This window comes from Plecotus auritus (assembly GCF_963455305.1).
Source record: "Plecotus auritus genome assembly, chromosome: 12".
Classification (NCBI taxonomy): domain Eukaryota; kingdom Metazoa; phylum Chordata; class Mammalia; order Chiroptera; family Vespertilionidae; genus Plecotus; species Plecotus auritus.
Genome location: NC_137778.1, coordinates 37,281,879 through 37,300,650, shown reverse-complemented (window position 1 = coordinate 37,300,650; position 18,772 = coordinate 37,281,879).

Here is an 18,772-nt window from a genome sequence, read left to right as displayed (position 1 = left end):
ATATATCTGAATTTTTTTACTTGAATTTTTTTGAGAGAGAGTAACATTGGTCGGTTGCCTCCCACATACGCCCCAATGGGGGAACTAACCCGAAACCTGGGTATGCGCCCTGACCAGGAATCTAACCCACCACCTTTTGGTGCACAGGAACGATGCTCCGACCAACTGAGCCACACCAGAATTATAAAATGTTAGAGCTCAAATCATCTTATCATAGAGTCCCCATAATTTTATGGGCCAATACACTCATTAATGACAAAGGCAGGATTCGAATGTTGATCATTTTATTCCCAGCCCATTCATTGGTCTTTCTTCCAGAGCAGTGGTTCGGGGCCTTTCAGCACACTGGGATCATCCGGGGAGTTAAAGCAAACAAACAAACAAACAAACACAAAAAACAACAACAGCTTCCCCAGAGGCAGAGCTTCAATTGGCCAGGCAGCAATCTGGGCTCAGGGATTTCTCGCCCTTCCTCCACTCTGGTAATGGAAGGAAGGGAAAGGTAAGGAGCACCCTATATAATAAAGAGCTAACATGCTAATTAGACCAAACAGCAGAACAGACGATCTTCCAGACGAAGCCGGGGCTGCGAGGGGCTGTGAGGGCCAAGCCCCTTGCACGAATTTCATGCATCGGGCCTCTAGCACAATATAAGCATTTGCAAGATATTTACTCCATTTGACCTCACCTGTCACTGAGATATATTCCTGAGTTAAAAGAGACTCTTATCGAAACCCAACCCTCAGTCTTCCCTTTCGGTTTACGACACAGACCTTTTCTTCTTTAAGTAGAGAGCACCTAGAACTGATTGACACTTGGCTGCGGGACTGGGATATTCATTTGGTAAACAGAGAATGGTTCGCAGAAATGCAGAGGCTGTGGAAGCCAAAAGGATCATCTCATCTCCTAGGGACCAATTCCGATTCCCGAATGGCAAGTCTCCTGTTAAAAAACAAAAATTGCCAAGCACTCCAAAGAGGCACACTTAGAATTACTCTGGAACTTTCCACTGGAGAAGTTACGGAGGGAGGTGCTGGGTCCATTTGGCAAAACACTGGCCAGCAGTTTGATTCCAAGCAATAAGAAGAGGACACGGGGTGACCACCAAAACCCAATACCACGATGCAAACCTTGGCCGGCAGACACACAAACAAACATGATGGATTGATTTTGGCGATGGTTCCCCCCAGTTTTTTGTTTTTTTTTTTAAAAAAAAAATATATCAGAGACCAGCCAAGTGGGAGAACCAGGGCAGTCTAGGTCTAAAATGGAACTGATTGCTGGTGGGTCCAGCAGACCTCTTGCTCGGTTCTGTTGCCTTGCCTCTGTTTTGGGGGGGGCCTAGACCTAGCCGAAAGGATGAGAGCGCCGTGAAACCTAAGCCCCAGCTTGCTAACCTTTCCCAACAATCCCAAGTAAACCATTCACCTGATGAAGTTGAAAGTTTCCTCTGTTCAACTGAGCGGGGAGAAATAAAAAGAAACTCCCTCAACCTGCCCAACAGGTTCTGGGATTTGAAACGTGTCCAGCTCCTTTATATAATATATAACCCGGGATGCCAGTCCCAGTCCAATCCACTCTTTGTTTGCAGCAACACCCAAATCCCACGACACGCACCATCTCCCAGATAGGTCTGCCTCTCCCTAACTAATCCGAAAGGCCTGAGCACTGGACATTTTCCTTCAGGATCCACAGGAAAGCAACTAATTTTAAAAGGAGCATTTTGTAGTAACAAGGAATAGGGAAGAGTGCCTCCGTGAATGACAATCATAGAAACAGCCAATTAACTGGCAAATCCCTGTTGTGTGCAGGCTGAACCGGGAATGCGTGCGGGAGGAGAGAAAGCAGCTGCGGCTCAATTAAACTCAGTAGCTCAGGTGCCTCGGGAGGATTCTCGCCCTGGTTTATCTAAACAGATCTGCTTTTGTGGGGATCTTAGGGCACCGCTGTTCAGACGCACCTCCTTTATTGCTGTCGGTAACTGAGCGAACAGATGCATATAGGCAAATGGAGAGGATGGAAGGGTCACAAACCTCGGGAAACACGCTTTTCTTGGCATCTGGGTAGAAGGGAAAGGGAGACCGCTGGACCACGAAACAAACCAGGCTGCAGACACTATCCGCAGGCCCAGCCCAGCAGCTGCAGGAAAGGGAATTATGGAATTGGCATGCACTGCGGAATTCTTTGGGAATCCAACCGATCCTTTCAATTAATGAGTTTGCAGAACCCAGAGCACCCCGTTGTGAAATGGGCTCTGGCAGAGACGGTGGCATTATGCAACCCCAGGGAGCCTGGCATTCCAGCCAGGCCACGCAATGCTTCTCTCTGCCAGTTCCGGGCGCGTGTGATCTTCCCCAGGTTTTTCCACGGGGAGAGAACTTTCCAATCGCAATTCCTGGTCGAAAAGTAGTCTTCATCTTCCGTCAGACAGCACCTGCTGAGGTTCGCTCACCACCCAGAACAGATTCTCTCCATCTCGTCTTGGACTGTCAGGGTCAGAATCACCTGGGCTGCTTGTTTGAAAGACCCCCAATCTAGAATAAAAATCTCGTTGGTGCTCGAACCTGCACCATTTCTTTTTTAATTTTAAAAAATTTAAAACCATCAGGAACATGTTTTAACATATACAACACAGAGAGAATAATATATTAGATCCCCATGCACCCATTATTCAGCTTTAATAACTATCAACATTCCATTGTTCTTGTTTCTCCTATACCATTTTTTTTTGGGGGGGGGGAGAGGGCTGGAATATTTTAAAGTGAATCTCAGACATCTTATCTTTTCACCCATTCTTTATATGTTTTTCTAATAGAAAAGGTCTTTAAAATTTAAAAAAAAAACACATAACCACAATACCATCATCACACCCAACATTAACCGTAATTTCTTAATATTATCAAATTCTGTGTCCATTTTCAGTTTTCTGTAGTAGTCCCAAAAATGTCTTCTTGTATTTGGTTTGTTTAAATCAGGATCCAAAAAGATCCATACATTGTGCTTTGTTGGTATGTGTTTTTTTTTTAGACACAAGTAAACTTGAGTGCATCTTGTATTTATTGGAATCAGTGGGGCCTTACTACTGAATCTGAAAACTCCAATTATGTTCCAGTTGATGATAGCATGTTTATCAAAAGGCATTGTCAGTACATGGGAAATGAAAGATCATCGAATACTCAGAACAATGAGTAATTATAGTAAGTTGAATGCTAGCCTTTAAAATATACTATATCTATAAAAAAGACAAACGAGAGGGAAAATTAAAAATAAGTATCTTCAGTGAGATCCGTAGGCATTTCCCATTCATCTGAGTTGTCATTTACGTTACTTTGGCTGTGTGTGTGTGTGTGTGTGTGTGTTTGCAGAACAGTAATTCTATTGAATTTTGCTCTGGAAATGGAACCAAGAGAGGCAGGATTGGTTTCTCTTTTCCTCTGAGAAACGTTGCGGATTATCGTGTCCCGTGAATAATGCAGTTCCTTCCGCAATCACCGAAGGCCGAGCAGTCACACGTGCTGGGTTTTGCATTGCTCACCGCAGATGAAACCTAGAGGCTCCGTTCTCAGTCTCGCCGCAAACAGGCCCAGCTGTAGGCCTCCCATTGCTGGAGTGTGTTTAGAGGAGGAGACTTCACAAACATCAGGAAACCACCGCTCCGGGAGGCTACCCGTTTTAGAATCTGGCTTTAACCCGCTTGATCTCCCGCATCCACAGCCCCTGCGAGAGCAGCAGGGGTCCAGGCGGCAGGACCCTCCTTAAAATGCACAGCCAGGGCCGAACTGTCACTGTCAAATGTTGCTCCAGACACACACTTGAAAGGCTTCCTCTGGGCGTGTTGAGAGGAGATTGGCTCCGACTTGATCTCTCTGTGTCCCCCATCTTCCTCCCGCTCATCTGTCAGGCATCACGTCCCCTTTGCAGTGATCAGAGGCGAGCCCTGGAATCAAGCGTGGCTCCAGGAGTTTTCTTGCTTTTTTTTTTTTTATATATTTTATTGATATTTCACAGAGAGGAAGGGAGAGGGATAGAGAGCTAGAAACATCGATGAGAGAGAAACATCGATCAGCTGCCTCCTGCACACCTCCCACTGGGGATGTGCTCGCAACCAAGGTACATGCCCTTGACCGGAATCAAACCCGGGACCTTTCAGTCCGCAGGCCGACGCTCTATCCACTGAGCCAAACCGGTTTCGGCATGGCTCCAGGAGTTTTGACCCAACCAAGTGAAGGAGGGAGTTGTCACTGACTTAGGTGGGGAGACTGCCTCGGAAGGGAGAGAGTGCAGTCAAGCAGGAGTTCAGTTTTGACCGTATTATGTTTGAAACATCTACTATGTATCCACGTGGAGACATCAAGTGAATAGTTGAATATAAGACATCCTGAGTTCTTGGGAAGAGTCAGGGGTAAAGATATACACTGAGTGGCCAGATTATAATGACCACCCCATCAGTACTTCGTTGGGCCACCTTTTGCCTTCAATACTGCGGCGATTCTTCTTGGCATTGACTCCACGAGATGTTGAAAGGTGATGTGAGGAATCTGACACATGCCTGATGAACAGCACTGTCCAGTTCTGTGAGATTGGATGGTTGTGGAACCAGCTGCCTGATGGCTCTTTTAACTTTGTCCCACAAATGCTCAGTTGGATTGAGATCTGGTGATTGTGGGGCCATCTAAGCAAGGTAAAGTCTCCCTCATGTTCTTGAAACCACTCCTGCACAATACGAGCACCGTGGCATGGTGCATTGTCTTGTTGGAAGAAGCCATCTCCATTGGGATACGCCATCAACATGATAGGATGAACTTGATCAGCAACGATACTTAGGTATGTTGTGCTATTCAGACGTTGTTCCACATGAATTAAAAGGCCCAAATCATGCCAGGAAAACATGCCCCAAACCATAACACTGCCCCCACCAGCTTGAAGGGTTGTGCTCATGCATGTGGGGTGCATGCCTTTGTGCTGTTTCCGCGAAATTCTCACTCCGCCATCTGCATGATGCAACTGGAAACGTGATTCATCGGACCACATGACTTTGTTTCCAATGCTCGACTGTCCAATCCTTGTGTTCCTGTGTGAATTGGAGACATTTTATCTTGGTAACTGCAGACAGCAAAGGTGTTCAAACAGGCCTTCGGCTTCCATATCCCATACGATGCAGTGTACGGCTAATTTGCCTACAAACGTCAGGTGGTCATAATAATCTGGCCACTCAGTGTATATGTGGTAGTTCTCAGCCTATTGAAGGAACTGGAAGCCATCAGACCAGATTCAATGACCGAGGGAATTAGGATAAATGGAAAAGAGAGAAAGAAGGACAAAGAATTGATTCTGGGAACATTCAAATGTAGTAAGATGTAGGGGAGATGGGAAGAAATAAACATGTTTTTAGTATAGTTCATTTGCTTTTCTGGGTTACATATTTCTAGGTTCTCTAGATCATTCTCCCCCCCCCCCCCCCAGAGAATGATTCATTTATTTATTGATTGGTAAAAATAATAAAAATATATTTCTTGAAAAAAATTAATTTATTATGCTGTCTACATTTCTCTTCTCCATCACTGCAGTGACACTTTAAGAAACAGCCATGTCATGTGATGTAATATTTTTAAGAAAGAAAAGTATATGAAACTATATTTTATTTTTTTCCTTTTTTAAGAATTTAATTTACTTAACATAAAAAAAACCCAAACACCCATTTCTCCTATTTCCACTTACCTCTACAACCACCAACTAATTCTTTGTATCTGTGAGCTTAAGTCTTTTTATATGTATGTTTTTCGATTTCACATATGTATGAGAAAGATCATGTGGTATTTGTCTTTCTCTGTCTCACTCATTTCACCGAGCATAATGCTCGCTAGGTCCAATGGCAAGATCTTCTTCCTTTTATGGATGAATAATATTCGATTGTGTATGTATAGACCACAATTTCTTTATTCATTCATCCATCGATGGACACTTAGATTGTTTCCATATCTTGGCCATTGTAAACAATGCTGCAGTGAACATAGGCGCGTGTACATCTTTTGAATTCTTGCTTTTATCACTGATGGAATTGCTCGATCACAGGGGAGTTCTATTTTTTATTTTTTGAGGAACTTCCATACTGTATTCCATAGTGGCTGTACCAGTTTACAACTGCACACACCAACAGTGCACAAGGGTTCCTTTTCTCCACATCCTTGTGGAGACCACATGGGACTACATCAAACTAAAAAGCTCTGCCCGGTAAAGGAACATCAACAAAATGAATGGGAGAAAACATTTGCAAATCATATATCTGAGAAGGGACTAATATCCAAAATATATAAAGAATCCATACAACACAATAGCAAAAGACAAAACAAAACAAAACAAACCCAAACAACAAAATCAAACCACAATCCAATTTAAAAATGGGCAGACATTTTCCCCAATAAGACATACAAGTGGCCGACAGGTGCATGAAAAGATGTTCAACATAATTAATCATCGGGGAAATGCACATCAAAACCACATGAGCCGGAATCACCTCACACCTGTTAGAATGACTGTTATCACAAGGACAAGAAATAGCACGTTGTTGGTAAGGGTTGCGGTGAAACATGAATTGGTGCAGTCACTGTGGGAAACCTATACCAAATACCAACACAGGAACTGGCACTAATAACACAGAAGGCAATCTAAGATTTCTTGTATGTAAGTTTGTACTCATATAATTGTGTTTTAAAGTCACTTAAAATAATTCTTTGTTTATGGAATCAACTTGATATACAGCTAGGTTTATTTACTATTTTTTTTCAAGAAAAAAAGATATTAAGTATAATAATATTACCCAAACTGTACTAACATAGCATAATATCACAAAAGTCATAGGAAATATTAAAAATCTCCAAATAACAGGATTACTTCTATTATATTCTAAAATATTTTCCCCCCTCTGGCTCTATTTTTGTTCATCAGTTTATGTTGACCATTATATCCCACATATGAGTGAGATCATGTGATATTTATCTTTCTCCGACTGGTTTATTTCACTTAGCGTAATGCTCTCCAGGTCCATCCATGCTGTTGCAAATGGCAAGAGTTCCTTCTTTTTTTATAGCAGCGTAGTATTCCATTGTGTAGATGTAGCACAGTTTTCTAATCCACTCATCTGCTGATGGGCACTTAGGCTGTTTCCAAATCTTATACAGCTAGTTTTATTTGTTTTAGATTTTTTCCAATAAACTTTTAACTTTAGTACAGTCTTAGATTTACAAGAAAATTTGAAAGATAGTACAAAGAGTTTCCATCTATCCCACATCCCGTTTCCACTGTAATTAAGTCGTATATCAATGTGGTGCATTTGTCACAATGAATGAACCCATATCGATACATTTATTTAAACTTCTTTGCTTTTTACCTAACATCCTGTTTCTGTTCTGGAATCCCCTTTAGGACAGCACAGTACGTTCAGTCATCATAGTTTCTCAGACTCCCCTTGGCTTTGATAACCTTGATAATTTTGAAAAGTACTGGTCAGCTATTTTGTAGAATGTTCCTCAACTGCTATTTGTCTGATAGTTTTCTCATGCTGAGGGTGGGATTATGTGTTTTGGGGAGGAAGACTATAGAAGTGTCATTCTCATCACGTCGTATCAAGGATGCATATGATCATCCTGACTTATCGCTACTGACATTAACCTTGGCCACCTGGCCAAGGTCACGGTGTTAGATTTCTCTACAGTGTAAGTACTCCTTCCCCCTCCTTTCCATACTGTACTCCTTGGAAGGAGTCACTGTGTGCAGCCCACACTGAAGGAGTAGGGGTTATGCTCCATCTCCTTGAGGGTGGATATCTACATACATTACTTGGCATTCTTTTACCTGGGTGATTTGTCTCTTCTCCATTGATTGGTCGATTGATTAAGTCAATTGTTTGTAGCACTAGGAATGCATAGATATTTATACTTTGGGTTACAATCCAATTCTACTTTATTTTGCTGCTCAAATTGGTCCAGTTTTGGAGGTCCTTGAGTTGGCGTCTGTGTCCCTTTGATACAACCCCAAGATTTTTTTTGGAGCACTTGCTTGCTTTCTGGCACCACGAGATTCTCCAGGCTTAGCTTGTATGTTCTCTGCCTCAGTTCTAGAACCCAGCATCTCTCCAAGCGGCCTGGTGCCTTTTGTTGGAGAATGGTCTTAGAAACCAGCGTCTCAGTGTTGGGTGTACTGGTTGCTCTTGGGGTGTCATTGCTTCCAGGCCCTCTCAGCTGACAGATCAAGGAAATAATGCTAACCTGTGAATGTATACTAATTGTATATGTGTACTAACCTGTGTATGTGAACTAACCTGTATGTGTACTAACCTGTGTGTGTGTACTAACCTGTGTGTAGACTAATCTGTGTATGGGTACTAACCTGTGTATGTCTACTAACCTGTATGTGTACTAACGTGTGTGTACTAACCTGTGAATGTATATTAATTGTGTATGTATACTAACCTGTGTATGTATACTAACCTGTATGTGTGTGTACTAACCTGTGTGGGTATACTAACCTGTGTGTGTACTAACCTGTGAATGTATACTAATTGTGTATGTGTACTAACCTGTGTGTGTATACTAACCTGTGTGTGTATACTAACCTGTGTGTGTGTACTAACCTGTGTGTGTATACTAACCTGTGTATGTATACTAACCTGTGTGTGTGTATACTAACCTGTGTGTGTGTACTAACCTGTGTGTGTACTAACCTGTATGTGTGTGTACTAACCTGTGTGTGTGTACTAACCTGTGTGTGTACTAACCTGTGAATGTATACTAATTGTGTATGTGTACTAACCTGTGTGTGTATACTAACCTGTGTGTGTATACTAACCTGTGTGTGTATACTAACCTGTATGTGTGTGTACTAACCTGTGTGTGTACTAACCTGTGTGTGTGTGTACTAACCTGTGTGTGTAGACTAATCTGTGTATGTGTACTAACCTGTGTTTGTGTATGAACCTGGTATGTATACTAAGTGTGTATGCGTACATATCTATAAATATTTTATGTATAATCAGTTGTGTCTATGTTGTCCAACAGAATAGCCAATATTAAGCTAAATATGAGTTCATACTAATGTCACCAACTTTAGTTCATTACCACACGGATCATGCTGGCTTCCTCCTCTGTAGTCGCCCATTCCAAACTATGTCCTTAATGGGTTGATTTCAGGAGCTATGTAGAGCTGTTTTTTGTTTCCAGTGTTTTATTCTGGTTGAATTCTGTTTTGGAATTACATAAAATACTTAGTTCCGAAAGTCAAAACCGTAAAGCAAGGTACATTCAGGGAGAGCGGTCCTTACCCCAGTTTGCCCTCCCACTGATTTCTTCCCATCAGAGATAACAATTTTCATCAGTTACTAGTTTCTTCTCCCATTGTTTCCTTTAGGAAAGTAAGCGAATATATTCATAGTCACTTTCCTGTCCTTCTTACACAAGTGGTAGAATACTGCACACCTTTTTCTTCACTTTGCTTTGTTCGCTGAACAATGGTTCCTGGCGAGGACCCAGAGCAGCCTGTGGCACGCCTTCCTCACTCCTGCACAGCGTCCTTCCACGGAAGGACCACGGTTACTCAGCGGATGATTGACACGGGGGCTTTCTTCCCGCCTTTGGCTTTTATGAATAATATTGCAAAGAATAGCTTCGAACACACAGCACTGCAGGTTTCTTTGCCAGTGTATCTTTAGGATAGAGTCCCAAAAGTGGGATTACTGGGTCAAAAGGAATGCACATGTAACGTTGGGAGGCGCTGCCAAATTCCTTGCTACGGAAGGGATATCATTTTGCATTCCCACTAGCAACGTAGGAGAGAGATCTTATTTCCCTACAGTCTTGTCATCGGAATATGTTGTCATACTCTAAAATTTTTGTCTGACAGATGATAAAGTGTAACCCAGTGAGACTTAGCCTGTCTCTTATTATAATGAGGCCCGGCATCTTTTCATACATTTGAATGTCATTTACATTTCTTATGCTGTGGGCTGTCTGTTGAGAGCTTTCTGTACTGAAGGTGGAGGGCCACCACTCTGATGTGTACAAGAGCAGCACGGAGCCCCTCAGGCCTCCTCCTGGAAGGAGCCGACAGGGGCTCCCGCAGGTGACTTGCCCCAAACAACAATAGAGAAACAAACGGCACAAGTTCAAGTTTTAAAGTCCTTGACATGGATGACATGTCTGGGGAGTTCAGAGGATCTGGGTAACTGTGAAGGAGTCAGGGAAGGCCTCACAGGGGAGGAGTTAGAACCGGGATTTGAAAGATGTCTGGGATGGCATAAGCGGAGGGAGGGGGGCAGGGGGACAGGATCAACGTGGGTTGGGAGCAAAGAAAACACGCATGTAGACAGAGGACACCATGTCTTAGCCGCTAGGGTGGTGGGCTCAGGAGTCAGACTGCTGGGTTCCAATCCCGGACACACCCTTGATGAGTGACTTCAGGTGCTTCATCTATAAAAGGTGGTTAAGAATAAGAATAGCTACCTCAAGAGTTGTTGTGAGGATGAAATGATATAGTGCTTCGCACCACAAATGTCCCCCCAACAGTACCTGGGCCACAGGCACAGAGGGCCACTGGACCGAAGGCGAGTGTTCTGTTTGGAACCGTGGGAGGCGTCGTTGGAAAATAGGCATGAGATCGGGTCATGGAGGGCATCAAGCTCTTGCTCAGGAGTTGAGGGTTAGTCTAGAAGGCAGGAGAGAGGCCTGGACAGGAGTTCTTAAAGCAGAAGGACAGCCCTGGCTTCTTTCTTCCGCTTGCAGCCAGAGTGTTGAACAGGGAGGATTCGGAGTGGAATCCGAAAGAGACTTTACTTTGAACTTCCACTTTGTCTTAAGAAATGGGGCAAGTTCTTCCCTGGCTCACCCTGAAAGTCTTTCCAAATCCTAATCACAGTGTGAAGTCAGCAATGAAGAGTGTGCCGGACCAGGTAATAATCACCATCTCCAAGTCGACTCTCCTGTTTCCCAGCTTGGTCTTCCGCAGGAGGGAGAAGGAGGGGTAGACTCGCTCACTCACCTGGGTGCTCAGCTCCCTGCACCTGTCTCGCTAAGAGTGATTTCCGGCCTCTCTTGTGCTTGAGGGGGACAGAGGATGACAGCTAAAGGAAGCGGGAAAGTTCCTTCTCGAGTAATCATATCTTAATAGGGCTTCTCTGTTTGGGGACCCATATTGTTTTATATTTTTAAATTTATTTTTATGAAACTTTTTTTTTTTTTTGTAACTACAGTTCCCATTCAGTGTTATTTTGTGTTGGTTTCAGGTGTACGGCATGGCGGGCAGGCAATCAGATACGTCACGGAGTGTTCTTGGGGACCTGTTTTAAAGCTGGCTCTCTCCTGGGCCCTTTTGAGATTATTGGCAGGCTTCTGGGGGAAGGTTCCGCAGCATTTCCTGTCTCCCGCATCCCCATCCGCATGTGGTGCACATGAGTTCCACGAGAAACATCCTCACGGTCTGTGCCCCGTACGCTCTGCAAGGCAGGCGGCCCGGGCAGCCTCTGCGCCTTCTCCTTGGCCCTCAGAACCACTGGCCAGCCCACCTTTACTCTTAGACTTTCCGGGCAGGAGTCAGACACGGGTCTGTGGTGCCCCCTAACCCTGGGGTCGCATATCAAGCTCGCAGATGATCGCCCGAAGCCCCCTTCTCTTGGCCTGAGGTGAAGGGGCAGCAGCCCTCCCCCCACCCTTGGGAGAAATGGGATTTCCAGCCAGGCCACACCTTGTCCTTCACTCAGATCTCTCAATCCCCATTCTCAGCTCTTACAGGAAAGATGTGGGCAGCGTTTCAGCGTCTTCTTGGCCGCTAACGGAAATGCTTGCATGGTAGTGTTTTGAAGAGAGAACCCCTATTGTCTTCCTGCCCTGGCAACACTGAGACAGGAGAATCCAGTTTTGGCACCGACTGCCATCTCTCCCCAGGACAGTGCCTGGCCCTCAGTGATGAGTGACTGGTGCTGTAGGAAGGTGGACTTGGCTGGAGTTGGCAGGATGGACTGGAATGAGGTAGAAGGAAGACTAGTTGGAGTCTGCAGAAGAAAAGAATGGGAGTAAGTTGGGGATATTGAGCTCAGAAGAGAGAAGACTTAGAAGGCGAGAGCATTCCTCCGTAACATGGGTAAAGGATAAGGACTGTCATGTAGGAAAGACAATTCATTTTGCGGAAGAAGAATTAGGTTGAATGAGTAAATTTTCAGGGAAACAGATTTGGGCTCCATACATGGCTGTTCTAATATCTGAGCAATGAGTGTCCTACTGTTAGGAGTATGCAATTAGATATTTGATTCTCTCCACCCACCAACCTGTCCCACCCAGACTTCCCCACCTCAGGAAATGACATCACTGTCCACCCATTGCTTGAGCCAAAACCTAGGAGTCACCCTTGATTCCTTCCTTTCCTTTATCCCCATATCTGATTCTTCAGCAAATCCTATCATTTCTACCTCAAATTATTATTATTTTTTTTAAATATATTTTATTGATATTTCACAGAGAGGAAGGGAGAGGGATAGAGAGCCAGAAACATCGATGAGAGAGAAACATCGATCAGCTGCCTCCTGCACACCTCCCACTGAGGATGTGCCCGCAACCAAGGTACATGCCCTTGACCGGAATCGAACCCGGGACCTTTCAGTCCACAGGCCGACGCTCTATCCACTGAGCCAAACCGGTTTTCGGCTCAAATTATTTTTAATATAGATTTGTCTACTTGCCTTCACCCCACTGCCCTCATCCAGGCCAGGCCAACCTCGTCTGTCAGCTGGACTCCTGCCACTGCTTCCTACTTGCCTTTTCTTTCATGAACCTCACAATCCATTCTCCATTCAGGAAGTAGCCAGATAATCTTATAGAAAAAAAAGCAAAACAAATCACATCCCTGCCTTGCTTAAAACCCTCCTAGGGCTTTACCTTGAACTTAGAGTCAAGCTCCAACCCCTCAGGCTAGCCTAGGAAGCCCCAAATAGCCTGGCCATGGCTGCCTCTTCAGACCCATATTTTAAAAAATGTTTTTATTGAGTTTTTAGAGAGAGAGAGAGGAAGGGAGGAGGAAAGGAAGAGAAAGAGAGAGAGAGAAAAGGGGAGAGGAGAGGAGAGGAGAGGAGAGGAGAGGAGAGGAGAGGAGAGGAGAAGGGAAGGGAAGGGAAGGGAAGGGAAGGGAAGGGAAGGGAAGGGAAGGGAAGAGAAGAGAAGAGAAGAGAAGAGAAGAGAAGAGAAGAGAAGAGAAGAGAAGAGAAGAGAAGAGAGAAGAGAAGAGAAGAGAAGAGAAGAGAAGAGAAGAGAAGAGAGAAGAGAAGAGAAGAGAAGAGAAGAGAAGAGAAGAGAAGAGAAGAGAAGAGAAGAGAAGAGAAGAGAAGAGAAGAGAAGAGAGGAAGCATCCATTGGCTGCCTCCTAAACACCCCCTACCAGGGATCGAGCTCACAACCCGGGCATGCACCCTGACCAGGAATTGAACCAGCGACCTCTTGGTGCATGAGATGATGCTCAACCAACTGAGCCATCCCAGCTGAGCCAGACCCATCTTTTATGGTTCCCCACAGAGCTCACTGCATTCACACCACACCAGCCTTTATTGGTTTCCCAAACGAGCCAGGTTCATTGCCAAGGGCCTTCACACCAGATGTCCCCCGCCCGGAGCTCACATGATTATCTCCTTCAGTTCATCTGGGAGATCGGAAACGTCACTTTCTCAGAAGGGACTTCCCTGACCACTCGATTGGAAGAAGAATTCCATCCCACCTCCTCCACCATCACTTCCTACATTACAGTTCTATTTTCTCTCTATCGGTTATCACTGTCTGAAATGATTATATGTATTTACTTACTTATTGTTGACCTGCCTAACTATAACTACACTTTATGATGGCCTGGAGATCTTGCCTTCTTTGTCTAGCACTGGAGTCCCAATATATCTAATAGGGACTCAAATATTTGTTGAATGACTAAGTGATTGGATCATCTTGGGCAGGGACATTAGAGAGGCTTTCAGTCAAAGGAGGAAGGGGAGGCTAGACCTCTGAGGTCACTGCCAAGACTGCGTCTTAGGTGGATGAGCTGATCGGAATGAAGAAGGAAACATCTGTGACGCGCTTCATGGACAAAATGGATGAGACACATTGTATGTAGAGGATAAGGGTTGGGCGCAGTAAAAATTAGCTCCACAGTTGAGAGCGTGGTGGACTCCAGATAGAAACAAATAAATAAATATAATCATTTCAGATAGTGATAACTGATAGAAGTTTAGAAACCGAAGGGTGATTTTTAAAAATTATGGTAAAATACATGTAACCATGAAGGTTTTACCATCTTGACCATCATACAGTGTACAGTTCAGTGGATTCAGTACATTCACATTGTTGTGCAGAGATCACCACATCCATTCACAGAGCTCTTTCCACCTTGCGAACTGAATCTCTGTACCCATTGACTGCTGACTCCCCATCCTCCCCTTCCCATAGCCCCTGGCAACCGCCGTTATATTTTCTGTCTCTGTGAATTTGACTATTCTAGATACCTAATGTACATGAAATCATACAGTATTTGTCATTTTGTGGCTGGCTTATTTTCTTCGGCACACTGTCCCCAAGGTTCATCCATGTGAGAGCGTGTGTCAGGATCTCCTGCCTTTTTAAGGCCGAATAATATTCCATACGATGGCTACATCACCTTTTCGTTATCCATTCATCCATCAACTTGGGCTGCTATAAATAATGCTGCTATGGACACGGGTGTACAAATATTTCTTCGAGTCCCTGCTTTCAACTCTTTGGGGGTCTATACCCAGAAGTGGGAACTGTTGGATCATATGGTAATTCTATTTCTAATTTTTTTGAGGAACATGAAAAGATATTTTTATAAAAAATTTCTGAGCATTTTTTTAGACATGATGATTTAAGGTGGGAATGGGAGAGGAAGTTTGGGCGAAAGGTCTGTTTGGAAATCATATTCCTCCACTCAGCCGGGAGGCCATGTTAGTTGAAACCATTGATGGCAGGACAGTAGATAAGTTTCCTAATGAGGAGCTGGGCTGGGCCAAGAGCCCGAGTGAGCGTCAGTTAGTGCCCATGGTGAGGACCGAGGGAAGGAGAAAGCTGCAAAGATGAAGATGGTGGTGATCAGAGAGGCAGGGAGAGAGTCCTGGGCGGTCAGGGTCCGGCAAATTAAGAACGCCGCACTGTCACGCTTGGCCCAGCCCGAGGGCCTTAGCACTTAAGGTCTCCTCGGCTTGGTGTGCTGACACCCACATCATCCCTCCCTTCGGGCCTTTGCTCAGATGTCCCCTCCCCGAGAGGCAGCAATAGCTACATAATGTGCAGGCTGTGGACCCGGTGAAAATGCAGGGCAGGGCCGTAGTTCCAAAAGCGGGGAGCAAAGCTTCTCTTCCTTCTGTGGTTTTTCTTGACCGTCATGGGGCGTTTGATTGGCCACCGAATGTCACGCTCCTCTGGGCACAGGGAACTCGGGGGCCAACATTCATAGATGCCTCACCCTGACTCCCTGTGCCTGCGCCCAGCTCCCACTGGGCAGAGGGTGGCCAGAGTGGCGTGGGGCCTGGGGGAGTGGGCAGCCGAGAACCCAAGGGGGGAGGCAGGGGGTGGGACCACATGAGAGCTCAGGCTTCAAGGCCACAGCCCATTGTCCCATCACTTACGAAGCACAACTCAAAAAACATTATTAAAAATTTTAAGATGGCGCCCAGCTGGCATGGCTCAGGGTTTGAGCGTTGGTCTATAAACCAGGAGGTCACAGTTCAATTCCTGGTCAGGGCACATGCCAGGTTGTGAGCTCGATCCCCAGTGGCGGGGGTGGGCATGCAGGAGGCAGCTGATCAATGATTCTCTCTCATCATTGATGTTTCTATCTCTCTCTCCCTCTCCCTGCCTCTCTGAAATCAATGAGAAAAAGAAAAAGAAAAGTTCACAGAATCAACTCACACATTTGGCCTTTCAACCACACATTCCATTACCTCATAAAACCACCCTGCTTAAAAAAATAGTAACATTCACCGTGGTGTATGTTGCTACAGTTGAGCTAAAGGAGGAGAATTTTTAAATGTTCCAGATCTAAAATATGTGGCATCTTTGCCAAGTCCTCATTTTCATCCTTCAAAAAGAGATTAAAAGCTGAAGTACTTATCCAAGTGAGGAAATAGTAAAAAGGGTGATCATATTATTTTCCATTTACTGAGCATCGACAGGACTTCAGCCGACAAGCCAAGAGGAATAAATCTCTGTCTTGTTTTTGTTTGACGCTGTCACCTTGGCCCATGGATCACCTTGCTCGTTCCCTCGCTCCCACTCTGCAGCCAGGGGTTGGGGTCAGGCCCAGGCAGGCTCACCCTGCAGCAGTCCATTCACAGACCCACCCCGCCCACTACAGCTGCAGGACAGCACTACAGTCTCGATAGGATCAAAACTACTCACTCATGCTTCTGGCTCCCCGCTGTAGATTGGGAGCTTTGGGAGAGAAAGACCATGCGACCTCCCACCTCCCAGTGTGCCCCTCCCTCACCTAGCCGACTCCTTTGGTTCTCAGCTTAATCATCACCTCCTCCGGGAAGCCTCCCTCAGCACTCAGACCGGACCCTCCTCATGCTTTTCCACACCACCCGGACATCTCCATCAGTTTCCACAATGTCAGCGAATTACGTCACTGTCTTCCTTGCCAGGCTATAAGCTCCATAAGGAAGGTGCTATTGATGGAATGGTTGTGTCCCCTCAAAATGTATTTGTTGAAACCCTGCCCCCCAATGGGTTGGGAAAGGAGGCGGGACCTTTGGGAGGTCATGAGGTCGTGAGGGTGGAGCCCTCATGAATGGGATTAGTGCCCTTATAGCAGAGACTCTGGAGAGCTCCCTTCAGCCATGCCAGGATACAAGGAGAAGACGGACAGCTATGAACCAGGAAGCTGCCCCCCGCCCACCCCCCATCCCCCAGGCACCAAATCAGCCAGCACCTTGATCTTAGACTTTCATCTCCAGAACCATGAGAAATGCACTTCTGCTGTTTACAAGCTGCCCAATCGATGGTGTTTTTGTTATAGCAGCCCGACTGGACTAAGAAAGGTTGTGTCACTCCTCATTATGTCCCCAGCACCTGGCCTGCTGCCTCACAAAGAGCAGGCGCTCAGTAAACATTGGGTGGATGGACTTAGACCGCCCCCCCCCAGGGCCTACCAGTGCCTAGTGGTGGCGCTTGATCTCTCTACAGATGCTTGTTGAATGATACTGGAAAAATCCTTTTTATCTCACCAACGACGACTTCCTTTATCCAATGGAAAACAGCTTGGAGATTGAAGCCATGTCCCAAAGAATGGTCCTTCCTCAGGGAAGACGGGCCGTTAAGCCGGGGGGGCGGGGTGGGGGGAGGATAAAGAGCAAGACCCGGGAAGCTCACGGCGCAGAGGCCGACTGGGCCAGCCCATCTTCCCTCCTCTGATTGGTGTGCCGGGCCCTCCTCTCTCCGCTTCCAAGCTCGGCCGGCCGTGCTCCGTGTTCAGACCTGTTATCCCCGGTTCCTGTCCCTCCACATCACTACCTTCCGGCTTTCAGAACCATCTGATACGCAAAGTAACTAGAGGCAGACTTCGGAGACCAAAACCCAAGTCCTCGATGGCTTCTCCGATCAGAATAAAGACTCCAGAGGTAAGGATTCGAATGAGACGGAAGGTTGCAAGTTGCACTGGGAGGGAGGCAACCCTCTCTTTCCCGGGCGGAATCAGTGGGGGCGAGTGGGAAGCCAGAAACAAACGCTTTCTCTGCTCCGGCGTCCGGGCGTCTTGGGCAGTTCCAGGAGAAGCTCTGCACTGGTCATTTCCGCAGGTCTTTGTGCTTTCACCTATCGATTCTCTGTAGTAAGATGGCACTGATCAATAATGTATGTCAGCGAGGCGCAGGGCGGGGGGCAATGCTTCTCTGAAGTGCTGGGTAATTGCTCCCGTTTAGTTTGGTGTGTGTGTGGTTTTCCTGCTAAGTGGCTGTTGTCATGAGATCGAGGGTAGGGCCCCTCAGGCCAAGTGCTAAAGAGGTGGTTGTCACCCTTGTCCCTGCGTCTGATTTGCTGCTGCCACCCCACCTTTCCTCACCTCGTCTTCCCCTGCGCCACACCTTCCGTCGTGTGACGAATCACAGGGTGCCTTGCCAAGTGGCTTTGTGGAGAAACCACACTCGGTGAAATGTACTTTATGGCCTTAATACTGTTAGCCGCATGGCATCCTTTACGTTGGGGTGTGTGTGTGTGTGTGTGTGTGTGTGTGTGTGTGGATTGTGTGTGGATGAAATAACTTATTTCCATTTTATCAGGGTGAAATGAATTACTCTCCTCATTAAATGCAATTATGCCCTGTTTTTTTTTCCTAAGACACATAACCGAATTTCCTGCCCTCGAAAAGGCTCATTTAACCGTTTCCCTCTGATGCAATATCCGGCGAATGGAGCCACCCAGAGGGGGTCGAGGGCCTTGGAGGTGGTGGCTGGTGATGCGAGAGTGAATCAGAGCTCTAAGCATCCGATTACGAGCACTGAGAGACTTCCGTGAACACCCTTAGCCTTGTTTTGGCTACTCCCGAGGTGACAGCAGGGTCAGATGCCGGTAGGAATATAATATAACTTGGGTGGGAGCAGATCTGAAATGCAAAGCATTATGTGAAAAACATGTCGTGCAGAGGAATCAAGGCCAGGTTTACGGTAAAGACCTCTCCTGCCCGCCGTGACGGCTCGGGCCGCAGCACGACCTTGAAGACTCAGCCCACAGCCCATCTCACTGGG